This window comes from Podarcis liolepis, assembly GCF_965112155.1.
Source record: "Podarcis liolepis genome assembly, chromosome: 9".
NCBI lineage: Eukaryota > Metazoa > Chordata > Lepidosauria > Squamata > Lacertidae > Podarcis > Podarcis liolepis.
This window is the reverse complement of record NC_139564.1, coordinates 52,690,737-52,718,574: the sequence shown is the minus strand read 5'-3', so window position 1 is coordinate 52,718,574 and position 27,838 is coordinate 52,690,737.

Sequence of the window (27,838 nt, the reverse complement as noted above, 5' to 3'; positions counted from 1 at the left end):
GGACGAGGTCTGCGTGCAAGGCCTTGGCCTTCTCACAAATGACTGCCTCAGTCACTGTGTCCCCTGCATGCTGCTTCTCTTCTAACCAGATGAGCAGCAACTTCTCCACCTCCTCCAGAACAGCTGGGCGGTTCTTCGCGATCCTGGTGACTCCCTTGGCTACATCAGTCACAAGGATCTTCTCCCTCATCTTCAGGATGGTCCCGGTGGTCGATGGATTCCTCCCATACTCCCTGGCGAGGTCTGTCACACGCATTCCACCGTTGTGCTTCCGGATGATCTCCTTCTTCATTTCCAGCGTAACCTTCTCCTTCTTCCTTTCGCCAGCCTCTGCAGCAGCAGTCTTCTTGGGCCCCATGGCAGCACGGCTCCTACCTTCGCAACCCCCCCCCAAAAAAATCGGTGCTTCACATCCAAAAAATTCAAAAGCACCAAACCTCCCAGAAAACACACAAGCTTCCAGATTCTTGCAAACCCCTTCTCAACAATTCCCTTACCCCCCCAGCCACCCACCACACAGAAATCCAAACCCAGAAATCTTTTTTTTAACAACAGCAGAGTGCCCCAATGGTCACAAAAAATCATAAAAATGCAGAAAAAAACACACAAGCTTCCAGATTCTTGCAAACCCCTCCCCAACACCAAGTCCTTGAATTCCAAACACCCCAACCCAAAATCCAAAAAACCCCAAAAAAGTTTTAAAAGTTTAACTTACCAAATGGCTGCAAAAGAAGTTTTGGAAAACCTTCAAAAATCACCAAAGTCTTCAAAAACCTCAAAAAAAGGCTACCACACCGCGTGCTATGAGTTGCTCCTCGAAGTCAAGTCGCAACTGCACCTCTTCAAGCAATGCACCCTGGGTATTAACGGTTTTAAGAGAAAGGAAACAAACTTGCAAGACGTTTTCGTCTTGCGAAGCAAGCCCATAGGGTAATTCGTCTTGCGAAGCAACTCAAAAAACGAAAAACTCTTTCGTCTTGCGAGTTTTTCGTCTTGCGAGGCATTTGTCTTGCGAGGTACCACTGTATCTATATGCTTATTATTCAAATGCCAGCTTTGAATAATATTTGCGGGCCCTCGCAATAGTCATGGAGAGATGAGCCAGGAATTAATTACATGAAGTCACATAAAAAAAGTTTTTAGATGTTCTTAATGTTTTGAAATGTCTGAAATCAATTTTAAATGTGTTTTAAACAACAGAGGTGTGGGACTCCTGGTTTCTGGTTCTAGACCTTCCTCCTTGCTCAGTCGCCTGTGATGTTGACCCAGGATTTTCTTCTGGTCTTCCTTCTGGACCATTATGGACCTAGACTACAGCCAATACTTTCTCTGTGCTTCAGCTTGGTTTGTTTGGACTGTGCCACAACTGCAAGCCTGTCTATATTGGTGAATAGTTTACCAAGAGGCTTATACCTCTTAGACCTGGGACACTAGAATCTGAGAGTACCCATCTATCAATTCAAATACTGCATCATATGACGCTGAATTTACATTTTCTTTCTCTAGCCCTGTTCAGGTCTTGTGAAATTAAACAGGCTGAGAGGGAGCATGTCTCTTAGTGCAGTAGTTCAATGCTTATGATAACATTTTATTCTCTTGTTAATTATGCTGTTTTGAATGCACACCTTATACTTTGCTGTGTTAACTGTACATTCTGTACTTGAGCTCCTTTTTAATGTTTTATTTTGAATTCTTTAAGATAATATTTTTAGTTTCCTGTTAATTGTGTTGCTTTGACTTTCTTTGGTAATTTTTTATTCTGGATTGCTTTATTTGATGTTTTAATGTGTTGTAAACCACTTCGAGATGTTTACTTAAAGACATAAAGAGGTATAGAAATGAAATTAATAATAATAATGTGTCAGCTGACTCCAACATCCCTGTCATGATCAACTCCATCTCCAACCTTCCTGCATTCAGCTGAACACATTTAGAAGTCTCTCTTCAATTGGAAAACCTGTATAATATGCTTCCCAATAAGGGGAAGGCTTCTAAGCACCTTCAGCTGATCAGACTTAGAATCTCTCTTTATATTTTCCTGCTTAAAGCATGGAAAGAGAGCAACAGTCTAGCTGAGGCAGTTTGACTTACATGAACTATGTCTCAGCTTTGTGAAGCAAATTTGGAAGATGAGTAAGAATTATATTAGCAGACCTTAAACAAATTACATTGTGTATTTCAATAATTCCTTGCATTAAGCAGCATTTTAACACATTGAATGAGTCTAGTTAGCACCAGCATTCTTCCAAGTTTATCAAGTTATTGATTTAGAAAATTTGACATTTGCATCTTTTGCTAGTATAGAGAAGTCAACGTTTTCTAATCATACCCCTAATATCTGGAAAAGTGTGTTCACTACATGTGAGTTCTGCAGCCAGCAGTATTGATTGACCTTCATCAAAATAAATACAGTGACATTTACTATTCCATCCTTTGTACATCAAACAATTCTTCCTGCTAATCTAATAGGATCTTGTGCATCAATTTGGACAAGAATATAGATACAACACAAAGTCAGCTTAACAATAACAGGGGGAAAGAAAACTATCAATACAACGTACAGAATCATTCCACTGTGATTTTGCAAAGCCACTAAAAGATCAAAGGACTTCTTTGGATACTTCTGGAGTATATGAATAAAATAGTTTGGAATGATGAGTTACTCAGTGGAATGCCACTGTTCAATTTGTGGTGGGAAATGGTTAGAGTTTTGTTATTGATTGAAACACAATCTCAATTATTCCTAAATAATATATTCTCTGTTCTTTCTAGAAATCCATGTTACTTTATTGTGCAAAAGTTATACTTATCCCTGAAGTCAACCTTTCCCTGACTTTTTCCCCGGTCAGAAATGTTGCAAAATGACTTTTTTATTATTGTGAGAGCTTATCAAATGCAATGGTGTATATGACACATTTGAAAATAAGAGAACTCAGTAGCAGGCTGCTTTCTAGAGAATGGTCCTCTTCAGAAAAGATGAATAGAAGTCAAAGACTGTGCCATTTCCTGTCAATGCTTTATGTTTTAGTGAAGAGCTATGTTGCCTGTGTCCTCTCTATAAGGCACTGGTTCCACACCTGTGTCCTACCAATCCACACAATGAACTACACAATGCCCAGCAATTGAACATTGGCTAGGTGCAGCCCAGCTTGGGAATTTACTAAATAGCAGGCCAGCTGGTGCAGTTGTGATATTGGGGGCTATGGATTCAACAAATATCTGCAATTGTCATTTGAGAGAATTGAAGCATGGTGCGATTTTTTGGGTTGTTGTTTTTTTCTTAAGCAAGATGGAAGTAGCTGAGAACAATGCCATTGCTATCCTTAGCCTACCCCAACAGGGTTTTTGTGAGGATAAAATGGGGGGAAATGATTTGTGCACTATGCAGCCTTATGATCTTTGGAGGAAAGACAAGATGTAAATGTAATAAATATGGTGATGAGAAATGCTGTTGGCCAGCTTATAATAAATGAATGTATGTATAAGGAATAGAAACTGGTTAGGTTTTGTGCATGAGGAACAAGATGATCAATAGCTGAGATGCACAATTGAGCCTGGTCTCTGTGCATTAGATGGGGAAGGGAGTGCAATAATGCTGGAATCCAACCTTTCTTGAGAAACATCTTCTGGAATAACTATCTAGACCAGGGATAGACAACCTTTGGCCCTACAGATTTGCAGGACTCCCATCACCTCACCTGACATGGCCAATGGACAGGGATAATGGGATCTGTAGTCCAACAACATATGGAGGACCCCATTTTTCTCACTCTGGTATAGACCACCTGCCAACATGAAAATTGCACGTCTGGTTTTGTTAATATACATATATACATGCACCATTTATTTGTATGCTGGCCTTTGAATAGCTAAAACCATGCTCAAGGCAGTTTACAACATGAAAAAATACATGATTGCAAACAACAAAAGTAGCCATAAACAGTAAATAACGCGTCAAAAATTATGCAACCAAATTTCCACATAAATAATAAGATCTAAAATAGCAAAAATTAATATCAATAACAGCTATAACCTTCCCACAATAAAACCCCAGCCCAAGAGTCTGTTCAGCTGTCTCACTTTTGTAGTTGGAGTCAGTCAGGGCCTGGTCTCCCAGGCCATGTGGAAAAAGGTCTGAAAGGCAGGGAGCAGGTCTTCTAGGACTCACAACCAAGATGGTCCCAAATATGTACCCCCAACATGCAATGCAATTTCTTAACAATGTAATAATGGTGGTGGTGGTGATGCTTGAAATAGTAGGGCTCACATCTCTTGCTATGATTCTCATGATCTCTAGAGTGGTGTCATAAGACTATTTAAAAGGGTAACATCTCTGAACTGGGAGACAATGTTCTGGACATCATCCCTCCTCAGAGTTCTTATTACAGAGCTACAAGAACAGCACAAAGAGGAGCAGACCTGCCTACTATTATTACTGGGAAAGTAAGACTCCATTAGGGACGTGGGTGGCGCTGTGGGTTAAACCACAGAGGCTAGGACTTGCCAATCAGAAGGTCGGTGTTTTGAATCCCCGTGACGGGGTGAGCTCCCATTGCTCGGTCCCTGTTCCTGCCAACCTAGCAGTTCGAAAGCACGTCAACGTGCAAATAGATAAATAGGTACCGCTCCGGCGGGAAGGTAAACAGCGTTTCCGTACTCTGCTCTGGTTCACCAGAAGCGGCTTAGTCATGCTGGCCACATGACCCGGAAGCTGTATGCCGGCTCCCTTGGCCAATAAAGCAAGATGAGCACCGCAACCCCAGAGCCAGTCATTCCTGGACCTAATGGTCAGGGGTCCCTTTACCTTTTTAAGATTCCGTTATTGTTACACTGAACACTGTCTATGCCATCTACTCTCTCTAATATAAAGAAGTGCCTCCATCTTCCTTCTACTCCAGACTATAGCACAGCAAGACATCAAAATATAGTGTTTGGTACTTTAAAATGCCTGGGAATTGCTAACCAGGTTGAATACAAATGAAAATTGGTGAAATAGAAACCTTGTCTTCTTGAATTATTTCCAAATATGTCTCTCCCAATTGGTCAGTGTATTGTATCATAGGTGTTGTGTCTCAGCCAACATCTGTCTGACATAAATAAAACATTTCCTTTGACAAATGAATTTGTTCTTATTGTACCTGAGAATGAGACACCATACAATTTTGCCTCATGAATAATTTTGTTCAACTTGAAGCTTTGCAGACCCTCAGAGCAACATAGTTCAGAACAATTTATTATTTATCATAGGTTGTTGGGTTTCTTTGGCCTTTCATACTACTTTTTCCTAGGGAGCCAGGCATTCAACTGATGTTCAATGAGCATCCCTGGAGATATATTTATTTTATAGTTGCTTTTATTAAAGTATTTTCATAGTTTAAAAGGATACATACAACGTCTCTGTTTTCAATTCATAGAGTCCTTCATTTTCCCAAACTGAATTCTGGAAGAAGCTGGGTTTTCCCCTCTGAAAAAGATGCACACCAAGAATCATGCAGAAATTCACCCAAAACATCAATTCTCAGATGAAGTTTGCAGTCACTGGAAAATTTGTATCTGCCATAGTGATAGGGAGATAATTAGTTTGGGGTGCATCTTAATGAAAGCCTTTCTAATTTGCAGTTACTGAAACAATATGGAAACCTAAACACAGCTATCTTTTTTACTTAAAAAATCCTTCTCTTGAGTTTTGCAGTAGCTGATCTGCAAATAATGTGTTTTTAAAATGTGCCTATTAAGGCAGAGTGTGCTTTAAAATGCATATATTAGGGAAAATATTATACAAATGTGCATTGTGTTAGAAAAAAATTGCTTGCAGAAATATGTATATTAGGGAAATTTAAATACAAATACATGTATATTGAGATAAATTTAAACTAAATTTAAAAACTGGGAGCGAGACAAACAGTTGCTTCCAATGGGGGGGGGGGCTCCCACCACAGAAACTTGGAGCCAGTATGTGTGAGGAGCAGTACTCTAATACAATTTAAAAAATGCATCCCTTCACAAATCTCCCTCTAAGTCAGAATAAGGTCTGCATTTTACAAAATATGAAACAGCAAAGCACATCTGTCCTCTTTATGGGGACTGTTGAGGCATGTTGGTTGCCGACAAAGTTCAAGTCTGACTTTGACTTTTTTTGTTACCATCTTCAAATTCCTTAAGCATTCTTGAGAAATTTCCCCTTATCTTTATGTCACTGAGGCTTAAAAGCAGGAGCTGTACTAACACAGCATAATCCTAAAAAACCACATTTGCTGAGGCACATTCCAGCTAGGAGCTGCGTGGTGGGCAAACACTTGTCTATTGTGTTGACCACAAGGATATGCAACACACAAGTATCATGATGATTGGTGTACAAAGTTTGGAGAGGAAGAAGGAAATGGAACTTAATCTTTGGAGGAAGGGAAAGTTCTATTGATAATTTGTCTCCATGCCTAGTTTTGACAGCTAAGCTGTTTTGTAACCTTCAGCATACAGTTAATGGTTTTTGAAATACAGTACAGTGGTACCTTGGGTTACATACGCTTCAGGTTACACACGCTTCAGGTTACAGACTCTGCTAACCCAGAAATTTGAACTTTGCTTCAGGATGAGAACAGAAATCGTGCTCTGGCGGCACGGCGGCAGCAGGAGGCCCCATTAGCTAAAGTGGTGCTTCAGGTTAAGAACAGTTTCAGGTTAGTAACGGACCTCCGGAATGAATTAAGTACTTAACCCGAGGTATCACTGTATATCACTTGCTATCTATTCTAATTCCCTTTGTAATAGATGCTACAAGTCCATCAATTTACTACATCAGGCAGCTTTCATTTACAGCTTTCTATCGTTTTTTAAAGCACCAAGTGTATTACATCTGTCTTTAAGACTGTGAAATTATGTGTGAGAGGAACCTTTGGCCCTCCAGATGTTGCTGAACTACAAGACCCATCAGCCACAGCAAGCATGGCCAATGTCCAGGGGTGATAGGCGTTATATTTCAGCTGCATCTGAAGGGTCAAAGGTTCCCCCACACTTCTTACAAACATTCCAATTTCAGGATATGAATCTCTTACTGACTCTACAAAATGCGAGAGGTGCCACTGAGGGTGGCTGAAGGCAGTCCACAATCCATGTTTTAGAACAGCCGTTCTCAATCTGTTTCCCTCCAGATATTTTCAACTATAACTTTCATCAGCTCCAGCCATCACAGCACTGAAGAAACTTACTATAACTTCTGGTAAGCTTCCTTAGAAATTCAGAGGTCTTTACAATGAATGACAACCCTACTCTTCAAAAGTCTTGTTCAAACAAGAATGTGAAGACTATTCAGGAATGCCCTGGGGAATTATTTCTGCACAACTGATTTGAAAACTTTGGCACTGCCATTGGTCTCTGTCATAGGCCAAGATTCTCAGTTGCCAGATTTTAAGACTTACAGTGGAAGGGCAAAGTGAGCTCGTGGTCCCAAAGAATGATTCGAAAAGCTTATTTTTGATCTATACTTGTACAATATATGGAATCTTTTATTTTTAAAAAATCAATTCAAAGCTGTGAATTCTTTGGGGAATCCTGTACACTGCCTGCTAATAAAAATTTCTAAAACAATCAGACACAGTATTTTGCTAGCAGTCCTGAAAACAAGATTAAATGTAATACATCACAGACAGGCAGTGGGAATTCTAAGGAACATCTGAATGATTTTTTTTTGTCCTGCTAGTTTTCCCCCCTTAAATGAAAATGAATGAGAAACTTGCAAGTTTGCACAAACTTCCCTTGAGCTCCTACTACTTTTCAGCAGACAGCACTGTAGTAATTGAACACAGCACCAAGATTGATGTGAGGATTAAAGGTTATGAGCTATGAAGACAGGCTGGGAGCTGAAATCCATAAAGCCCAAGAATATTAGGTTCTCGAAATGGTATACTGCATGTCAACTTGAGTAAGTGTTTCAGCCTAACTGTGCTAATTGGACAATACGATGTGAGCAGAAATTAAAGACACAATCTGAAGGGCTCATCAGAAATCCAGAAATTGTTCTTTTTGTTATTTCAAATTATGAAGTGTGCACGGCTTTGAAGTTACAAGGAATACCAAACTGAGTTTGTACCTTGGGGGGGGGGACATTATGAGGATGTGCACAGCACGATCCTATGCATGCTTACTCAGAAGTCAGTCCTGTTGAGCCTCAAGTATCTATGTAATGCATTGCAGCCAAAATGGAAGCTGCCTCTTACTTATTTGTTGGATAATAGTTGCATAGGACTTGCTAATTGCGGTAAGAGGTAAACAGTTGTCAAGAGCATCAGACAATGCACATAACAGAACAGGGGTGGGGAAACTATGGGTGTTCCTGATATTGTTGAACTCCAGTTCTCATCAGCTCCAGCCAGCCTGGCCATTGGCCAGGGATGATGGAAGCCATAGTCCAATAACATCTGGAGAGCTATAGGTTTCCCATGTCTGTTACAGAGGCAGTAGGGGCCAGCTAGGTTGTATCTGTGGGGGCTACATTGATGACCAGGCTCCCCAACACCATCATGCAATGTTAGCAAGGGGAAAAGAGGAGGGGCTAGGGCCAGGCAGTAGGATTCTTGGTGCAGTGTGGGTGTAACCACTGGATGTTCCTTCCACTGCACCTGCAACATACCTGGGACTCAGCTACATTCATAAAGAAAAAGCGCTTTATATGCATTATGACACTGTGACACCAGATGGCACTGTAGAGTCCCGCCTTTCACCAACAGGATTACCCTTTATGAAGTTTACAAAGCATTCAACTGAAACGCTGTTATGATGTGTCTAGATCTAGCCCTGCTGTTGGGTGGAAGACATTTACTAAACAATGTCTGAGGTGCTATATTGTTGCAGAAAGCATTGACTTTTCTGCTGTTTAGTGAATTAGTTATTATTTACTTGTTTTTGCACCTGTTGCTTGATTGCTGTAGGACCTTTATTTGTTCAGGTTATTGTTTTAATTTGCACCATGATTTTGTTTTGTTTTGTTTTTTAATGCTTTGTGAGCCACACCAGAACCTCTTGGATCTAAGGGAGAGATATCAATGCTTAAATAAATCAATGCTTCTTGCTCAAAAAGCTCTTCTGCAAAACAACCGCTACTACTGCAAAACCCAGCTGGCTGCTGTTGTACAACATCACATCTCCAATTTTCTTTTCCCTCACCAACAGTATTTAGTGGCTGAATAGGCTTGAGTGTGTTTGTCTTCAGGCAGAACGCCAAGGAGACACTGCAATCGTGGCTCTCTGCCAGGCGTCTTGCCCTCACTGAAGCCTTTAAGTAAGCTGGTCTTTGGCTTTACATCTATCAACTTGAAAACATGCTTTATCATTCTATACGGAGAAAAGAAACCACTGCATAATGCAGTGTTGCTTTAATGAGAGGTCAGTATCTTGTGAGTCCCTTGATGCCCATTTTGTTCCACTGTCCAGGTTGTGCTTAAGCAAATCTCCTGCCCCACCTCTGCTACCCTCCTGGACAACTGCTTGATTATTCACTCCGGAAGGAGTAACTCAAGCAACCTTCTCTCCTCCATTTCTCGCCAAAAACTAAAGGGCAAAGCAACGGCTGTGAAAGTAAAACTTACACAGAAGCCGTGACATGTGCTGTCAAGTCAAACATCTTGCCATATCTCTGTTCTCAGAGTTAACAAACACCACGTCATGTATCTGTCAAGAGCCAAAGCACAATGTAACCTGTCATACTCGGGTATTTGTATCCTCAAAGTTCATTTGGCATGACTTACCATGTATCTGATTCCCTGGCATGTTGCTACAGATCAGATTGCTGTTTTAACTGCCTGGCACTTTAATCTGGTACACCGTTCCCTTCTTTTAGCGGGTAAGAGAGATAGTTTAGTGAATGCTGATTTAAATGCGAAATAAACAAATCACAGCTATTCCGGGTACCCTGCCTCTTCTGTTTTCCTTCCTTATGAGGCTGGGATTTCTTTTCTGATTTTGTTCTTACTGATTTAAACTTGGCTTCTCGCCAGACTTCCTAACTCAAATACTTCTTTATATCATTAGGGAAACGGTTATGAATTCATTAGATCAACAAATCTTTTGATTTAGAGAACCATTCAGTCCAATTTAAAAGCATGCAACTGCTGTAATGAGAAATTACAAGCAATCATGAAAGCTGAGCAGAACTGATCTGAGGTGTGAATCTAGTATCCCAGTTTAGCATCTTAACTCTAGCATCATTCTTTCTTCAGTACCTTTCAATGGGAAATAGTTTTCCCAGGTTTTCCATGGGAATGGACATTATCCCTGTCTTTCTCACTTTCACACAGGCACATACACCAATTTCTACTGGCATTACATGCTGCCATGTATTTATCTAAATCCAGATCGGTGGTCCTGCTGTGCTGCAACCTGAACCAGAAGGCCTGATGGTGAGGGCAGGCTTCAGACCCATGCTGGCTGCATCTTTGTAGAACTAGGCCCAATTGAAGGCTGATAATGTTCAAATAATTTGCCAAAGAACATTATCTGAATTTTTCAGTACTGTTCTCCAATCAAAAATGGTTTATAAAATATTAGTGGGAAATGAGCATAAAAATGAAGATTTTAGTGAAACCAGCATACAAAAGTATATTATATCAGGGGAGATTGTTTGGAGGAATGTATACATTAGTTAAAACTGCATATAAAATGTGAACTAGAATTGTAATGAATTTTTGTGAAGTTGTTTTTTTAAAAAAAAAAATTACAAGCTGCTGCAAAATGTGGAGAACTGAATTTAAACTGGGGAAAATGAGAAACTGGAAGAATGAAAATCAACACATCTTTCCATCCCAAGGTGCTTATGTGCAAAAATTCCATGTATTTACATTTGCATAATAACCGGCTACATGATAGGGATCCACTGGCTTGATACATTTGTTTTAAAAACTTTTATTTATTTGTATCAGATATATCATATGAGTGGGATCTTACTTGAATAGTCATTTATTAACTGAATCTCCAGTTCACATTAAATATTTTGCATTTGTATTGGTAGTGTACACAAGTTAAGACTTGATCCTGACTCTCCAGTGCATGTAAAATTACACACTGAAGTCATATGTTAACCACCCCTACGTGTTTTTGAAACCAGTTCTGCAGGGAGACAATCATTCTTAAATTTCAAAGTGATGTAGTTATGTGAAATGTACAGTAACTTTCTTTAATTTTTTTCTACCTTTGTTTTCCTTTTTTAAAATATTAAACAAAATATTCAAAAGTTACAATACAATTACAATACAATCCATTCTCAATCAATATACCCCCTCCACTTTTCTACCTTTAACATGTTTTGTTAGAATTCCTGCTCCATGATTGCAGTCATGGGATTTTTGTCTATCACATGACGGTATATGTTTTGACTCCACAGAGTGGGAAGTGACGGAGATATGATGTTTGTGTTACTGTGTTTCGTGAAGTAGGACTATTGTCCTTTGTTCTTTTTTTTCTTTGCTGTCTGATGCTAGAGAGAGAGGGAGCCATGTTGCAGTGTTCTGTGTGTGTTTATATGTAAATAAAGTAGATTAGCCAAAATGCTGAGTTACTGAGGTCTGTCACGCAAGTTGTGCAAACTCTGCGGATCCCAAAGTGTGCCCGTGTCTGTTGGCATCGGTTGCTGTGATGTTCAGGCTGAAGGAAGCTTTTGAAGCTCCCAAACGAATGACCAGGAGGGAGAGAACATGCCAGTCGGGCATGTGTCTCTACCAGGGTCCTAGTCAAGTGTAGGCTGAGCTCCTGACAGTTTTGAGGTTGCCTAGGTATGTATCCCCCCCCCTTTAGCATAAAATCCCCATACAAACCTTATGCAATGATCTACAGCATTCCCGCCACTTCCTGGCATGTATTCCTCACAGGAAGACCAGTGGGCAGCTGGGGAGGCTGCTTTTTGCAGCATCCTCAGGTGTTCTTCAGGTAACCTCCTCAGATGCTCACGAGTCCTCCCATATGGAATACAAGCCAGGAAGTTCAAGCAGCCAGTGATGCTGTGGAGCACAGGACCACACCTGTGTAGGGTTGTTGTTTTTTTAAGACAAAGGAAGATTGCATACACCCCTCAGCCACTGTGTATTGTTAATAAGGTGAGTGCCACATCAAAGCACACACACCCGTGCACTCCTGAAAAATCCACTAAATACTCTTCCTCCTTTGTGAAAGAAGCTAGGAAACACTGCCTCTTTCATTGATCAGCTTCCCAAAATGGATAAGCAGGGTTCAGCTCCTCTTTCATTCTCCTCTGTTGCTTTGAATGATTCGTAACTTGAGTTTCTGAAACAAGAAGACACAAACTCAGCAGAGCTGGGGCTACACAGGTGGTCAATCCATAAAGAAAACAGCTTCGTTCTGTATGCCTTGTGGTATATATGCTTAAAGGATACAGACTCAGCAAGCTAGCTAGTGAGCTGCAGAAAGAAGCTGGAGCACATCAAGAGCTACCTAATCACAGCAGGGATTGTAAACTTGTGTGTTGCTTTTATTTATTTACATTTGTCAACAAACACTTCGGGAGCATATTACGGATCCCAGTGCAGAGGTAACCAAAAGAAGCCCCGTCATTACTACTTCCAGATCACTGCACTCTGCAGGTGAGGGCCTCCTGCAGATACAAACTTATCAGGAGGTCTGCTCTGCGCAATTTCAGAATCGGGTCATTCGTGGTGAGGCACCTCCCCTTGAATATTTGGTAATATGTTGTCATTGCAGCACCCACTGAAGATCTTCCTCCTTCCTGATTGTGTTTTAATGTATTTGATATTTGATTTTAGCCGCCCTGAGCCCAGAGGGCAGGGTACAAATAGAAATTTACTTACGTACTTACTTACTTACTTTACTTATGTACTTCCAACAAACTTTTTAAGTTGTGATCTTTCTCAGTCTGCATCTGTATTGGATTTTTAAAAAATATATCTTTTTTATTGTTTCAGCACTTGTTGTTTGCCACCCTGGGCTCCTTCTGGATGAAGGGCAGCATATCCATTTAATAAATGGATAATAAAAATAGCACAACAAATTGCTGTTGCAACGATACGATACAATAATCTTTATTGACATTGTCCCATACAGAACAACGAAATTGAAAAAAATCTACATCAGACATTCAAAAACCAACAAGCCTGCTATCCCAGCTATCCCAGCCTGGTTAGCACCCTAAAAAACTCTGATAACTCTGATACCCCATAATTAAATACAATATACTCCCATAGAGACTACCTTACACTGCGTGTAAGGAACCAAAAGCGCATTTGGATAGAAACTGTTTCTCAGGCAGCTAGTCATAGTCTTTATAACCCATAACCCTGTACCTTCTTCCAGAAGGCAGAAGCTGAAAGATTGTCTTCCATAAACACGGTTTTAACAATGAGTCTGTAAGTGACTGTGGAGGCCAATTCTGGATCCACACGTCCTTCCACAGTTCAGGGTGGGAGTTGATCACGGTGTGGATTTGCCAAGTGTGCTTTCCTCTTAGCACGTTTCTCCCTTGCGTCCTGAGTTTGAGAGTCTTCAAAGTCCATGACACCTTTGTTAAAGGCTGTTCTCCAATTGGAGCACTTGCAGGCAAGTGTTTCCCAATTGTTGGTGTTTATATTACATTTTTTTAAAAATAAAATTTGCCTTGAGACAATCTTTAAACCTCTTTTGTTGACCACCAGCATTACGCTTTCCATTTTTAAATTTGGAACAGAGTACAGTGGTGCCTCGCAAGATGAAATTAATTTGTTCCGCAAGTTTTTTCTTCTTGCGAGTTTTTCGTCTTGCGAAGCACGGTTTCCCATAGGAATGCATTGAAAATCAATTAATGTGTTCCTATGGAAACCGCTTGCCAGGCTGGCGGTGTGGAGAAAGGCTTTTCTCCCCACCGCAAGCCTTCAGGACAGGTACGGGAACAGAGGGGAAGGGGCGCAGCACTTCTCCTCTGTTCCCAGGGCTTGCGGTGGGAGGAGGGTTTTTCCTCCCCACCGCCAACATTCAGAACAGCATTCTGAATGTTGGCGGTGGGAAGGAAAACCCTCCTCCCACCGCAAGTCTTCAGGACAGCCATCCGAAGGCTGGCGCGGGGAGAAGGGCTTTCCGCCCCACCACCAGCCTTCGGAGCAGCCTTCCGAAGGCTGGCGCGGGGAGAAGGGCTTTTCTCCCCACCGCCAGCCTTCGGAGGAGCCTTCCGAAGGCTGGTGCGGGGAGAAGGGCTTTCCGCCCCACTGCCAGCCTTCGGAGGAGCCTTCCGAAGGCTGGTGCGGGGAGAAGGGCTTTCCGCCCCACCGCCAGCCTTCGGAGGAGCCTTCCGAAGGTTGGCTCGGGGAGAAGGGCTTTTCTCCCCACCGCCAGCCTTCGGAGGAGCCTTCCGAAGGCTGGCTTGGGGAGAAGGGCTTTTCTCCCCACCGCCAGCCTTCGGAGGAGGTCTGAGGACAGTGGGGAAGACGCGCTGCGCTTCCCCGCTGTCCCGGAGATTTCCCTATGGGCTTTCGTCTTGCGAAGGAAGCCCATAGGGAAATTTGTTTTGCGAAGCGCCTCCATAATGGAAAACCCTTTCATCTAGCGGGTTTTCCGTCTTGCGAGGCGTTCGTCTTGCAGGGCACCACTGTAGTTGCTTTGGAAGACGATCATCAGGCATCCGCACAATATGACCAGTCCAACGAAGTTGATGTTGAAGAATCATTGCTTCAACACTTAAAAAATATTAAGTTAAATGGGTCTGACTCGGTATAAGGCAGCTTGCTGTGTTCCACAATTCAAGTGCCTTAGGCTGCAATCCTTTACCAGTTTACTGGGGTGTGAGACACATTGAACTCAATAGGAATTATTTCTGAGTAGACATGTATGAGGTTGCCCATAAATGGCTTCATATTCATCATCTCAATAATCTTTCCAGCCACCTTGTAGGGTAGGAGGGGATTGGGAAGGATGCGTTGATAGTATAGAGGCTTGCTGAACCTGAACCTGAGGGTTACCTAGTGATGTTCTGGCTGGAGTGATACTGGAATTGGACTGGCAACTTCACACTATTAACCACTACACTGCTCCCTAATGTGATTTGTTTTTAACATTGAATGTAAAAATACAAGTTGCATTTAGCCATTTATTTGCCTCTCTTTTTTGACTACACCCAGTATGCAATTCAGCCTTTTTATTTGCCTGTGCTGTTTTCTGCAGACGTTACGATCTTTTGTCAACAGCATGACATAAGGTCACACTGTTTTTCTGTTCTTGTTGCATTCAGTGTCACAAAATGAAACATTAGAACATGAATGTCTGGGATAGTCATTGAATTATTATGATTTTGAATGCACAATGCTGGCCTTTTCAGTATTCTGAATTTGAGGGACTGGGAATGTCACTTCTCGCTTTGTTTACGGCCTCAGAAACCAGCACAGTTCAGATGGGGAGGCTAGCAAATCAAAAATAAAACAGCAAAGAAATCAAACCAATCCAGCCCCAGATAATGGCACATTCCACACAAATACTCAAATCTTAAAATCCCAGTTGTCAGCATACACAATTGAAAGGGTCAGAAATTTTTACCAAACATGCGGCATCAGACAGCAGCAGAACTGTAAGCATATGTTGCCAAGGTAAAGGGATTTTTCCGTGCTTCCTGCTGGATGGAACCTACATTGAATGCAACAGAATGACTTCGGATCTGGCTATGTAGAACTCATTCCTTTCTCAGTTCACTGTCCGTTTTGAAGTGCCATGTGAATAAATAAAACCATATGACAATGCAGAAAATTGAATCATATCTATTCACAAAAGAGAACACAAATGACAATATCAAGGTTATTTTTTTATTTTTATTTTTAGAGTATTTGTATTCCAAGATTGCACCACACTTGAATAGCCATGCACATCAAGTGCAGAACTCAGGATCCAGGAAATCACAGCTTTCATTGCTTTTTAGAAGTAAGTTTCCAGTCCTTAATATGGCAGTCTTAATTCATGCACGAGGAGCTGATATGCCAGAAATTTCATATACTTCTGTAAAAGTGTGTGGGGGGGAGTTATAGCTATTTTTAGATTCCCCATTATAGTGAATAAGGATTGGGTGTCTGGCTTTTGTTTTTAACAGATCAAATTTGGATTGGAAAGACAGAGTGGTTCCCAAACAGAGTAGCTGCTTCCCAAAGCTACAGATAGAGATACATGTCAAATGTTGTGGGTGGTACACAAACCCTTTATGTATCCCCATTTTATAGATGATAAAACTGATGGTGAGACTAACTGTCCTATCAGGCATACAGCTGCTAATTTACTCTTTATTGACAAGAAAAGCTTCCACAGTGTTCCGGATACATATCCACACATGCTTCTAACCTCTAGGCAGCTGTCCATAGATCTAGGCTTATATACCCTCTCCTGACAGGTTGCACACCCATAACCTGAGACTTATGTAGATCTATTAAATTCTAGTCTGAGTAAGGTTCAGCTGAATACCACCTGATATATGGAATTCACAGCAAGTAAACAATGACCTGAAAGAGCATAAGGTATGAATAGTGAGTGACTCCAAAAGGAGCCAGGGACCCCCATCCACTCTTGATTCTGTAAATGAGCTGTTAGTGGAACACAAATATAGGACAACAAAAGTACAGTTCACTAGGGCTAGCTGTAATGGCTGACAATCCAGCTGTCACAGGTTGCACTTCTGTCTCTTGAGAAATATCATAAGATGCTCAGAGAAGAGAAAGCATATGAAAGTGGATTTATTTGGGCTCTCCTTTCTGGCTGACCCTCCACTGCCATCTTTGATGGTATGATAAAAGTGCAGTTCCATTAGACATGGCACACTTCATTGCCACTTCACTGTCAATGCCACATGTAAGCTTCTCTCTCTTTCAACTCTTAGCATTGTAATTGCAGCCTTGTATTTCTTCACAGATGTCAAAGTGGGGTTTTAAGACAATGTGTGCTTGCTCGTGTGCATCTCAGGGAGCCGGATGCACATAATCAAAACTGGCAGATACTGCATGAAAAACCCATTCAATGTTAAGCAATACTTTTCAGATTATTTCAAAGCACAGCAGTATTCTTTTCACCATTTCATTACTGCATTACCCTCAGTAATGGATCCAGAATTAAATACAGGGCATAGGATATAAATGAAGGACTCCACCGTGTGCCACGTAATGTGCCTATGGGGATGTAATGTGCAGCATAGTATAAGTCTAGATAACTGTCTGCGTTCTGCTAGATCTGTGATTTTTGCTCAGGAAGTGGCCATGCAGCATCCATTTTTATATTAGTTCCCCCTGCATTTTGGGATTTCTTAAAAAATGGAAAGTCTACTTGCAACCAAATAGTCATAGTAGGGATGCCAGAATGCCACAGGGCATACTCTGAAAGGGATGCAGTCTTTGAAAGAATTCCAGCTGAATACTCATGAAAAAGCCTCTCCTCCTCCAGGAGGGGAGGGGTTGTGAGCAGGAGACGATTCCCGCATCATGCAGGGGGCGCTCCGCCCCCTGCTTCAACTCCAGGGCTGGCACGCCACGCCCCTCCCCAGTTGGACACGCAATAGGGAAGCTCGGCAGGGGCATGGCTTGCCATTCAAATGCAGCCGTGCCAGCCATTCCCATTAACTTTACATACTGTGTCCACGTGTCTTTATTCCCCAAGTGGGGATCGGGTCCTCGAATCACAACATGAACGCAAGGGCAAAGCACCTGATCCTTCTACCTCCCATTTCCTCTGCCTCAAGTTCCAAGGGCCCAAGGCCCTGAAAATTACCTCAGGGCAGGGAAAGCTTATAACAGGGGCCCTCAGGCCAAGACAGAATAACTTTTTCTTCCTAGAATCCCTGGCCAGAAACAAATTTGCTATGTGTTATTTCTGCTGCAGTTTGCTGGACTTTCAGCCTCAGATTCTGGTAGGAAATGTTGCTCTTCCGGACTGTAGAAGCCATCGTTGTCCCAAGCTCAGTTTCTCCGCCTTCAAGTTTCTCTGTCTTTGAGCAGGGAAAGAGGGTTTCAAGAGTCAGCACTACACACAAGACGTACCAGGCAGAGCTGCGTACACCTTGAACCTGCTTGCTCCATTATCCTAGTGTTTATATTTTCTTTTCTCTCTCTCTTTCTTTTTAAAATGACCTTCGTTTTGAGTTCCATTGGCCACACCTACTAGTTCCCCCAATTCATTTTTGTCTTCCCCTTAACCATCCATATCAGTGGTTCCTGTGAACAAAACCCTGCAAAAAAGGTATCAATGTGATTTTATCTATGATTTGTTTCAATATTGTTTTTGTATGGTGTTTTACAAATGCACCTTGATAAAAAAAGCCTCCCCCCAAGCAATTTTTGATGTGAGAATGCACACAAATAATCTGGAGATTGTTGTGTTGTTGAGTTTGTTTGTTTGTTTGTTTGTTTGGTGCTGTTTTATCAATGCACAGTGCCCCCTGGCATTGTAGAGTGGGTGAAAGATGCAAAGGATGGAATGGAAAGAACTGAAAGCTGTGGCAAACCATGCAAGATGCAGTCTTGAAATTAGTTTTAGAAATCCCTCTAAACTGAACTTTAGGGAAAGTGGAAAATAGGGCAGAGTGAAACCGTATAACATTAAATAAATGGAACTCTTGTAATCCATTCATTCCTACTTCAAAGCCTACATTAAGGACAAGATACCTGCTTTTAGTTTAAGATAAAAGGTGAGATTCTTAACACCAAATTATGTGACTTTTTCTGAGCTTGCACAGAATTGTGGTATCCACATTGCTCTGTCAAAGTCTACCATAAACACCTGTGGGGAAGGTGAGCAATGTCATCTGCATACAAAATGTATTAATGGGAAGTACAATGCAACTGTGGCTTTTCTCCTGCTGGAAAGACAATCAATATAAAATGAAAGAAATATTGATTGTCGGTTAAAAGCTATTAAGCTTGGGCTTGTCATGGGTTACACATGAACTGAATGACAGCATTTATCTGTTCATTCATTGCAAGCCAAAAAAAGATGACTTGTGAATTTCCACTTATTTAAGCAATGCTGTTTTCTGTTGAGGCTTGGCATGGACAGTGTAACTCTGTCAGAGCTACGAACCTGTGCCAAGTCCTATATGTTTATTGTCTACTGCACATTGCATAAACATTGCTTTCTGCCTCATTTCAGTACTCTTCAATCATTTTATAACATCAGAATTTTGCCCCCCTGGAGAGTGATTTTTCTTCCCTTTTAACTTAGAAGTCAATTTGACTCCACTGTTTCAACACATAAACAAAAGTTAAGATTTACCGAGGCTGACAGAAGGGGCATGAGGTTGCAACGTATTTGTTAGACCAGTGCTTGGAGGCAATGGAGGACAGGACATGCACCAATAAATTGAAGCTGAATCCTGATAAAAAACCAGAGGTGTTATATGTCCCAAGTTCTTGAGTCTGGGAGGGGGAGAATGGCCTGTTCTTGATGGGGTTGCATCTTTCCGAAAGGAGCAGTTCCATCGCTTGGGAGTACTCCTAGATTTGACATTTTCATTGGTAGCTGAGGCGGCCTCAGTGGCTAGGAGAGACTTTTTCCAACTCCATCCGGTTCACTAGCTATGACCTATTTTGGACAGAAATGACTTGGCCACTGGACTTCATGTTGTAGACGAAATTATTATAATGTGTTCTCTATTGGACTGCCCTTGAAGACGACTGAAAAACTTCACTTGGTCCAAAATGCAACGGCCAGATTACTGGGGTGGGATTCCACTTAGAACTTGTATAATATCTGTTTTAAAACGGGTGCATTGGTTGGTAGTTCATTTCTGGGGCCAGGTTAAGGCACTCACATTGGAATTTAAAATCCTAAACTTAAATCCTAAATATCTGAAAGGCAGTCTCCTTCGCTGCAGATCCTCTCAGGTGTTAAGATCAGCAGAGGGAGACCACTTGGTGGTTCCTTCACCCTCAGAAGCTTGGTTGGTGGTGATCTGGGAGTGGACCTTCTCTGTTGCAGCCCCTGAGTTGTGGTGCTAGCTCCCCATAGAGGTGTGTTTGGCAACTTCACCATACAGTTTTCATTGAATATGTCTTTACCTTGGCTTTTGACACTCAAGATTTCTATTTTTAGGAGTCACCCTAAACTTATGATTGTAATTATAGTATATTTTAAATTGCTGAGACCCACCATGGGACGTCAGGGTAAAGTGCAGGTAAAACTTCAAAACGACAACAAACAATATAATAATAATAATAATAATAATAATAATAATAATAATAATAATAATAAATTTAAAACTTCCCTAAACAGGGCTGCCTTCAGATGTTTTCTACAAGTCAGATTTTTGTTGATTTCCTTGACATCTGATGGGACAGCATTCCACAGGGTGGGCACGCCTATCGAGAAGGCCCTCTGCCTAGTTCTCTGTAACTTCACTTCTCACAGTGAGGGAACCGCCAGAAGGCCCTCGGTGCTGGACCTCAGTGTCCGGCTGAACGATGGGGGTGGAGAAGCTCCTTCAGGTATACTGGGCAGAGGCCGTTTAGGGCTTTAAAGCTTAGCACCAACACTTGTGAATTGTGCCCAGCAACATACTGAGACAAATATGTAATATTTCTTATTTAACAAGATTTATTTGCCACCTAATCAAAAAAGGATCCTAAGTGATTAGTGCTGTAATATTAAGCACAGTTCCTAACCACCCTAAGGGGACTTTCAACACAATCCTAACCACGTCTGCTCAGATGTAATTGTCATTGTATATAATGGGGTTTACTCACACGGAAGTGGGGTTAGGATTGCAGCCTTAATTGTGAGTCAACATGCCCAGGGTTGCACAGAAAGTTAGACAAAGATAAAATTTCAGAGAAACAGATCCATATCACTATAACAGCAATATGAATCCATACATGACTTTATGAGTGTTGATGAAGCAGAGCTAAGAAGACCTGGGACTTGAGGTTTCTGCCAGCTATTCTTCATGTATCCCCAGAGAACACTTATTAATCTGCTGATTTATTACCTCCATGCTAATCTGAAGGCTGATCATACAATGAATTAATGAGGAAGATGCATTAAATTATTTAATAGCATATGTCTAGCACAGGTATGGTGACTTCCTCTTTTAATTATGATATTTAACTTTACCCCTGTTGATTTTGTGGCCTATTGTGTAGCGCTAAACATTTGCAGTGTTTTTAATTTTTAATTTTATGTTTCTTTTATCTGCAACCTCCTTATCTTAAAGCGATCCTTTATCTTCCATGGGAGAAATGCTGACAGCACTATTTCGTAGCTCAGTACTCTTTCATCATTGTATTTTTGGCCTTGGGAGTGACTTGGGAGTGAGAGAGAAAAAGTATACCTCATCAAATTCCTAGATTTCCCCTCATTCTCCTAGTAAAGGTCTTAATTGTGACTTGGTTGCCTGTAATTTGATTTTGATTTTTGTTCTTTTTGAAATTTGTCACATGATATCTAACAATACAAACTTTGGTCCAAATGGATGTGTTCTTGTGGTGTTTTATCTAGTATATCAATCCTTTCTATCACCATCATCTTTGACATGGCCTTATGAACCTACTGGTGAAAACATGTCATGCTCCAGGCAAAATGTTGAACTTTCCCAGAACTATTTTCCCTTTGAGAGCAGCATAGCTTATCCAAGGGACCTGTCAGGCTCTGTACCAGTACACCCTCCCTAGGTATGGGGAATAAACATGATTCCGTTCACTTTTTTAAAAGAACACTTTTTATTAAATTTTACAATTTTGTCAATCAACATTATTTCAAAAACAAATTACAATATACGTAATTCCCCACCCCACCCCCTCAGGACTTCCCTCAACTTCCTTTTCTGGTTCTTGAGACTTTGCTTCTCCTGCTTATTTTCATTTACCTTAATACTGCAGTCTTTAATTTAAATTTTATTATATTCTTAACATTTTTATACCATACTTATTTTCATATTCCCTTTTACCCTTTATTATTTCCCAATTTTTACCTCTTAATTTCTACGTTGTTAATTGTAAGTGTTTAGTCAAACCCTGCTTTTCTTTATAGTTTTTCCTTATAGTTTTCTTTATAGTTCTTTATAGTTTTTCTGTAAATATAATATAAATGGTTCCCAGTCTTTTTTGAAGTCTCTATTGTCCTTGTCTCTAAGTTTTCCGGTTAGCTTTGCCTTGCCAATTCCATCAGTTTTTCTTGCCATTCTTCTTTAGTTGGTGTCTTGTCATCTTTCCATTTCTAGGCTAGTAGAATCTTAGCCACTGTTGTTGCATACATAAATAATATCTTCTGTTCTTTTGGCAAGTCTTGGCCTGTAATGCCTAACAGAAATGCTTCTGGCTTTTTAACAAATGTGGCCTTATGATTCAGTTCACAATTAAAGGCAAATCTACCTATTCCACCCTTTCTGAAAAAGTACACAAAAATCTTCTAAATTTTACAATTCTCCGAATTTTGAATGCAGTCCACACCGCTGAGCCAGGTTACTACAGGGCCCCAAATGCCAGCTGCAACACCACCCACCATGAATGGTGAGCAGTCTTCTTTACCAAAGTAATGCATACAAAAATACTCACATGAGGGTAAAGTCTCTCTCTCTCTCTCTCTATATATATATATATATGCACAAAATGCATAATATTTGGGGAAATAGTTTTGAAAAAAATGTATATATTAGGGAAAACTAGTATATATATTAGGGTATATTAGGAAAATATGATGAAATTTCATGATTTTAAATAAAATCCACATTTTGTGGAAATATGGAAAACTGAACTTAAGATTGGAAAAAAATAAGGAACTAAGAGAAATCAAAACTGGCACATTTGCCCATTCCTATTCCTCTCACACTGACTCTTCTTATACTTGGACCTACAATGTTTTCATGCTTGGCCTTTAATCGACTTCTTAAGATGATTCAGAATTATATGTGCTACTACTTTGTATACTAAAGTTGTTCTTGGGAGATAAATAGGCAGTTAGCTAGCTAGATATATTAAATTAGTAATAATGAAGTGCTTCCAGGGCAAAAGAATTTGAGGAGGAGATATCAAGGGATAGATATTTGCTGCCAAGCCAATGAACATTGATTTAGAGTCCCAGTGGTGTCCAAACTTTTGTCAAAGAGGGCCAGATTTGATGAAATGAAGGGTTGTGAGGGCCAACCCAGTTGTTAACCTTTTCTTAGGATTGAAGTTGTTGGGTTGTTGTTTTTTAGGATTTTACCCCAGGAAATAAATTGCCACAGGGGCCGGATTCAACTGACCAGTGGGCTGGATTAGGTCGTCAAAACAGACTTTGGACATGCCTGAATTTTAGACAGAGGTGCCCTCTTCCAAAAAAGATACTGATATGGACCAAGACAGTATGAGATTCATCATTGACATAACAGAAATTAAAATGACAAACCTGTGGTCACACCCCAGCAACACTAACAGACAGAATTAGGCAGAAAGCAGAAGAGGAGCATTTCTAGGCTCTGCAGATACTTGGTCACGCTGGCTGGTGTTGATGGAAGTTGTGCAACACTGGCATATCCCCTAAGATATGCCTTTTGGGATTTGCAACCCGGTCTGTAAACCCTGACATTCAAATAGTAGGCTTGTTAGTGAAATGATGAAAGGAGGCAATTAATCAGTAATACAGACATGCAAAAATGTGTATCCATATTATTGCAAACCCAGCAATAGTTGTTGCTGTTGGGTATTCATTGATTTAGCACCTTAGAAATATACTAGAATTAATTTTTGTTGCCCATTATACTTATATGTCCTCATTAACTTCAGTGGATATTTTTCAGGCTTTTAGTGGTAAACCATCTCCCCTTCCCCATCAGTTGCTTATTAAAAGTACCACCCTGTTACATTGATAGGGTATATTTAAACAGCTAGAGAAAAGTGACAGACTACTGAAATGTGTGGAGGTATTCCAGCCTCTGGTTGGAAGTCAATAAAAGGTATTCTAAGTAGTCTGGGAAACAGTATAATACATAAAAGAAAACTGTGTTGTCACTTCACTCTTTGTTAATATAGTACATATTAGACAGACATCTAACATTTGAGGTAAGCAAAGTCACCTTTCCTTCCATTTGCTCCTGTTGAAAACAATCCCTGCTTTCGGAGAAATAGTTTTCACATACTGTGTCTGTGAAAGGGGCTGTTTTCTTGCCACAAGCCACTCCAAGGGAGGGGGAAATGCCATTTAGCTTTCAAAAGTTAATAGCTTTTTTGCTATGGCATGGCTTCACCTTTATCCAACCAACTCCGAACAAAAGGATTTAGGTCAGTTAGTCATGGACTCTGGTCATATAAGCCTCTTGCACACTGAAGAGGTTACAATTAAAACCCCAGAGCTTCCTCTCGCCTCTTGCTACATCCTATCTAGTTTCAATGCAGTGGTAAACTGTGTGAAGGAGGTGGTGCCGTCTGAAAGGGGGGGGGGGCAACAGTCACATAGCATATGACTAGCAAGTCCAGTAAGAAGCATGTCGTGCTTTCAACACATGAGCTTTGAGTCATGCTGCAAAAATCTCAGCATTGTAGAACTTTGCTCACACAGATGCCTTCCCCCTTCCACCTTTCGTTGCCATCTAAAGCTCAGCATACATTATTTCAGATCACACTGTGCTTTCCTTTCTAATTGCGGCTCTTTTCCTGATCTGGGGATGTTGTGAGTGCCGCAAGAGTATAATGCATCTCTATGCAAATATATGATAAACTGTCTCTTTGCAGCGAGGGAGCAAGGAGCAAAATTTGTTCTTTAGTTCAAGCTGCCACTGAAGAATAATCTAAAAGCAAAAAAGGGGTGGGTTCTTAAAAAAAAAAAGCACACCAAAGGGGACCACAAGGGGACTGCAAGGGGGTGGGGAAGAAATGCAAAATGGTGGCTTTGATTCCGAACAATGAATGTCACGATACACTTTAAAGAGCCGCCACTTGAAATGTTTAGGCACCAGGTTTCCAAGTAATGGCATTATAACTTCACCTGCCCACACGTGCACACGTGTGCTGGCTGGTGAAATAGTCTCCTTCCCTGTTGCTGTCAGAGATGCTTCCGTTAAGATGCTAAAATGGTTTGCTTGAGTGCTCTTCCTTCTCCTCCCCACCTTCCTGCATTAGGCTGTGTTCAGAGGGAGAGGTCAAAGAATTTGAAGTCAAAGAACTGTGAGGGAAAGGTACCAGCCTGAGAGTAATTCTGAAATCTAAGTGTCAATACGTATCATACTAACAAAATATGGAAGGGGAGCAGTGTGGTATAATGGTTAGAATGTCAGACAAGATATGAAGCTCACTGGATGACTGGGTGTGGACCAGTCACTTTCCCATCACTTTCCATCCTAACCTATCCCACAGGTTTGCTGTGATGATAAAATAGTGTAGGTGGCTGGAGAAGGGGAGAGAATGATTATGTTTCTGCTGACTGGGGCGGAGGGCAACTGTAGCCTAGCCAGTGTGGTGCAGTGAGATTTTAGAGGTTCTTTCTAAACTAAGGTACTTGTTTCAGATGCTTAAGCAGTTGCAAGCAAGAAGAGGTGAAGGTGTCAGGAGGCAGGGAGTTACAGATAAAAGGAAGAAGAAAATAGAAGAAAAGATTGAAGCTGTGAAATACAAGTAATAGACTCGAGAATGAGTGGCCAGGATAGGAGTTGGAGGCCAGCAGACAAGGACCTACCTTAGCAGAATGAGCAGGAAGGCCCCAATAAGACACAACAGGGCTGACTTCCTGGGTACCTTTTTGATTATATGAATCTCATCATTATTGATTATATGAATCTCCCAATATTTATTTAAATATTTTATTTCCTGTTCTCCTATTGAAGAGATGCCCTGTTTCTTCCTATACCAATTTATCTGCATCAAATTGATTACATTCCTTTGTCTCTGGTGTCTTCTCAGCCATATTAAGAAGCTCACGCTAATGTAGCTTTCAATTTAACATGTCACACTGAAATGTATGAGTGTCTTGCCTGTGAACCCGACAGAACAGCCCACATAACCACTTTAAAATGTGGTACTTTCAACTTTGGATATGTATGAGTGGTGTGTTGACAGGAATCCAAGAATGGCACAAAGACTATATGCGACCAAGAGTTCCTAGGCTCGTGTAGCACTAGTCCTAAAATTAAATTGAAGCTCTAAGTAATCAAACACTTCATTCCTCTTCTCTGTCAAGGAATGTGTGAGCAGGATGGGACTCCAGACAAGTGCTATGTTTTTCATCACCAGTGACAGATGTTCCAGAGATGTGAATAGGTGCCCCAAACACCTTGACTGTAGGGGACAGAGCAATGCATATCTGCACTACTGAATTTGATGAAGGCATCCCGCTTTCCTCTGGGAAGGAAGAAGAACTCTTTTACAAAATACCTGCAAATATCAGGTCAAAATTTTGCTGCTTTTAATTATAGATATAGTGCATTTCCTCTTGATTTTTGAATAAGCATCAGCTGATTGGAAGCAAGACCACAATATCTGGGTATGTGCTATTCATCTTTGGAGACAGATCCTCTCTCCTCCCGCTGGTGTGGCTCATTCAGTGTTTGTATTATTTAGCACTGTTATAATTAGACCCACAGTTACCAATAATATCAGTCTTTCGTGCCATCTATGCACAACGGTCTGTTCAGCTGTTTGTGCTGCATGGTTTCAATCACGCTAGTCTAGGCAGCCTTCTTGTGTTGAGTGAGTCACTACAAATGACAGTACATCAATTCCCAGATTAAATATATCCATAAATGGCAGATTCATTATTTATAGGAATGAAACTGCACCCCCCTGGTGAAAATAAGAACCATCCCTGCATGAAAACCTGCAACAAATCAACTTAACTTCCATGTATAGGTCGCTATCCCTACCAGGAATAAATAGAACCAGCGTTTCTTTAGAATTGCTCCTTTGGCCATCTTAAGAAAAGTATTCAGATGAATATTGTTATTTCAGTGGATATTCTATTACAGTCGTACCTTGGTTGTCGAACACTCTGGAACTCGGATGTTTTGGCTCCCGAACACCGCAAACCCGAAAGTGATTGTTCCAGTTTGTGAACATTCTTTTGGAACCCAAACATCCGATGGGGCTTCCACAGCTTCTGATTGGCTACAGGAGCTTCCTGCAGCCAATCGGAAGCAGCGATTTGGTTTTTGAATGTTTTGAAAGTCAAACGGACTTCCAGAACAGATTCCGTTCAGCTTCCAAGGTACTACTGTATTGTTTTAGGGGATTCCAAAATAGATTTAACCCCCCTTTTAAAAAGAGAAAAGAGAAATGTTGTAGCCAAAGTTGAGAACTATTGAGCTTGGTAGCCTATAAACTCTGGAATGGAAGTAAGTCCCATTGAACTCACTGGGACTTACATTAGAGTAGACATGCAAAAGAGATCACCCTAAACCCACTTGGCTTCAGTTAAAAATATATAAGCATGTGATAATTCACCCATAAAAATCAGTGGGACTTAATTGGCTTTTAGTGTAACTTTCCCTAAAGTGTGGATACAAAGACATCTCTTAACACACTTATGAGAAAGATTCCCCATTTTTTACTTTGACAATCAGTTCTTCAATGAATTTCTTATTTAGTGAGAAGTTTGTGTGTGCCTGTCATATAATATGCTGCTGACTGTAGCTGCTCGTTCTTCACTTCATAGTTTCTTTCAATTGCGCTTGTACATGCCTCCATAGCCACCTCCCTTTTCCCTACACAGTTTATGAGGCTTCCTATTACTTTTATTATTCTTTTCTGCTGAGACTGTATAAATCTCTGTCGATAGCCATTGCTTGTGCATTGAATAATGATCAACACGGATCACAGTCTTTCCACATTGAACTCATGTGGAAAATAGGCAGACTGAGCATCTGTGATGAGCAAGTAGTTCTTAATAATATCAGACAGCTCCTTACTGCTGGAAAATTTACTAATTTATTAAT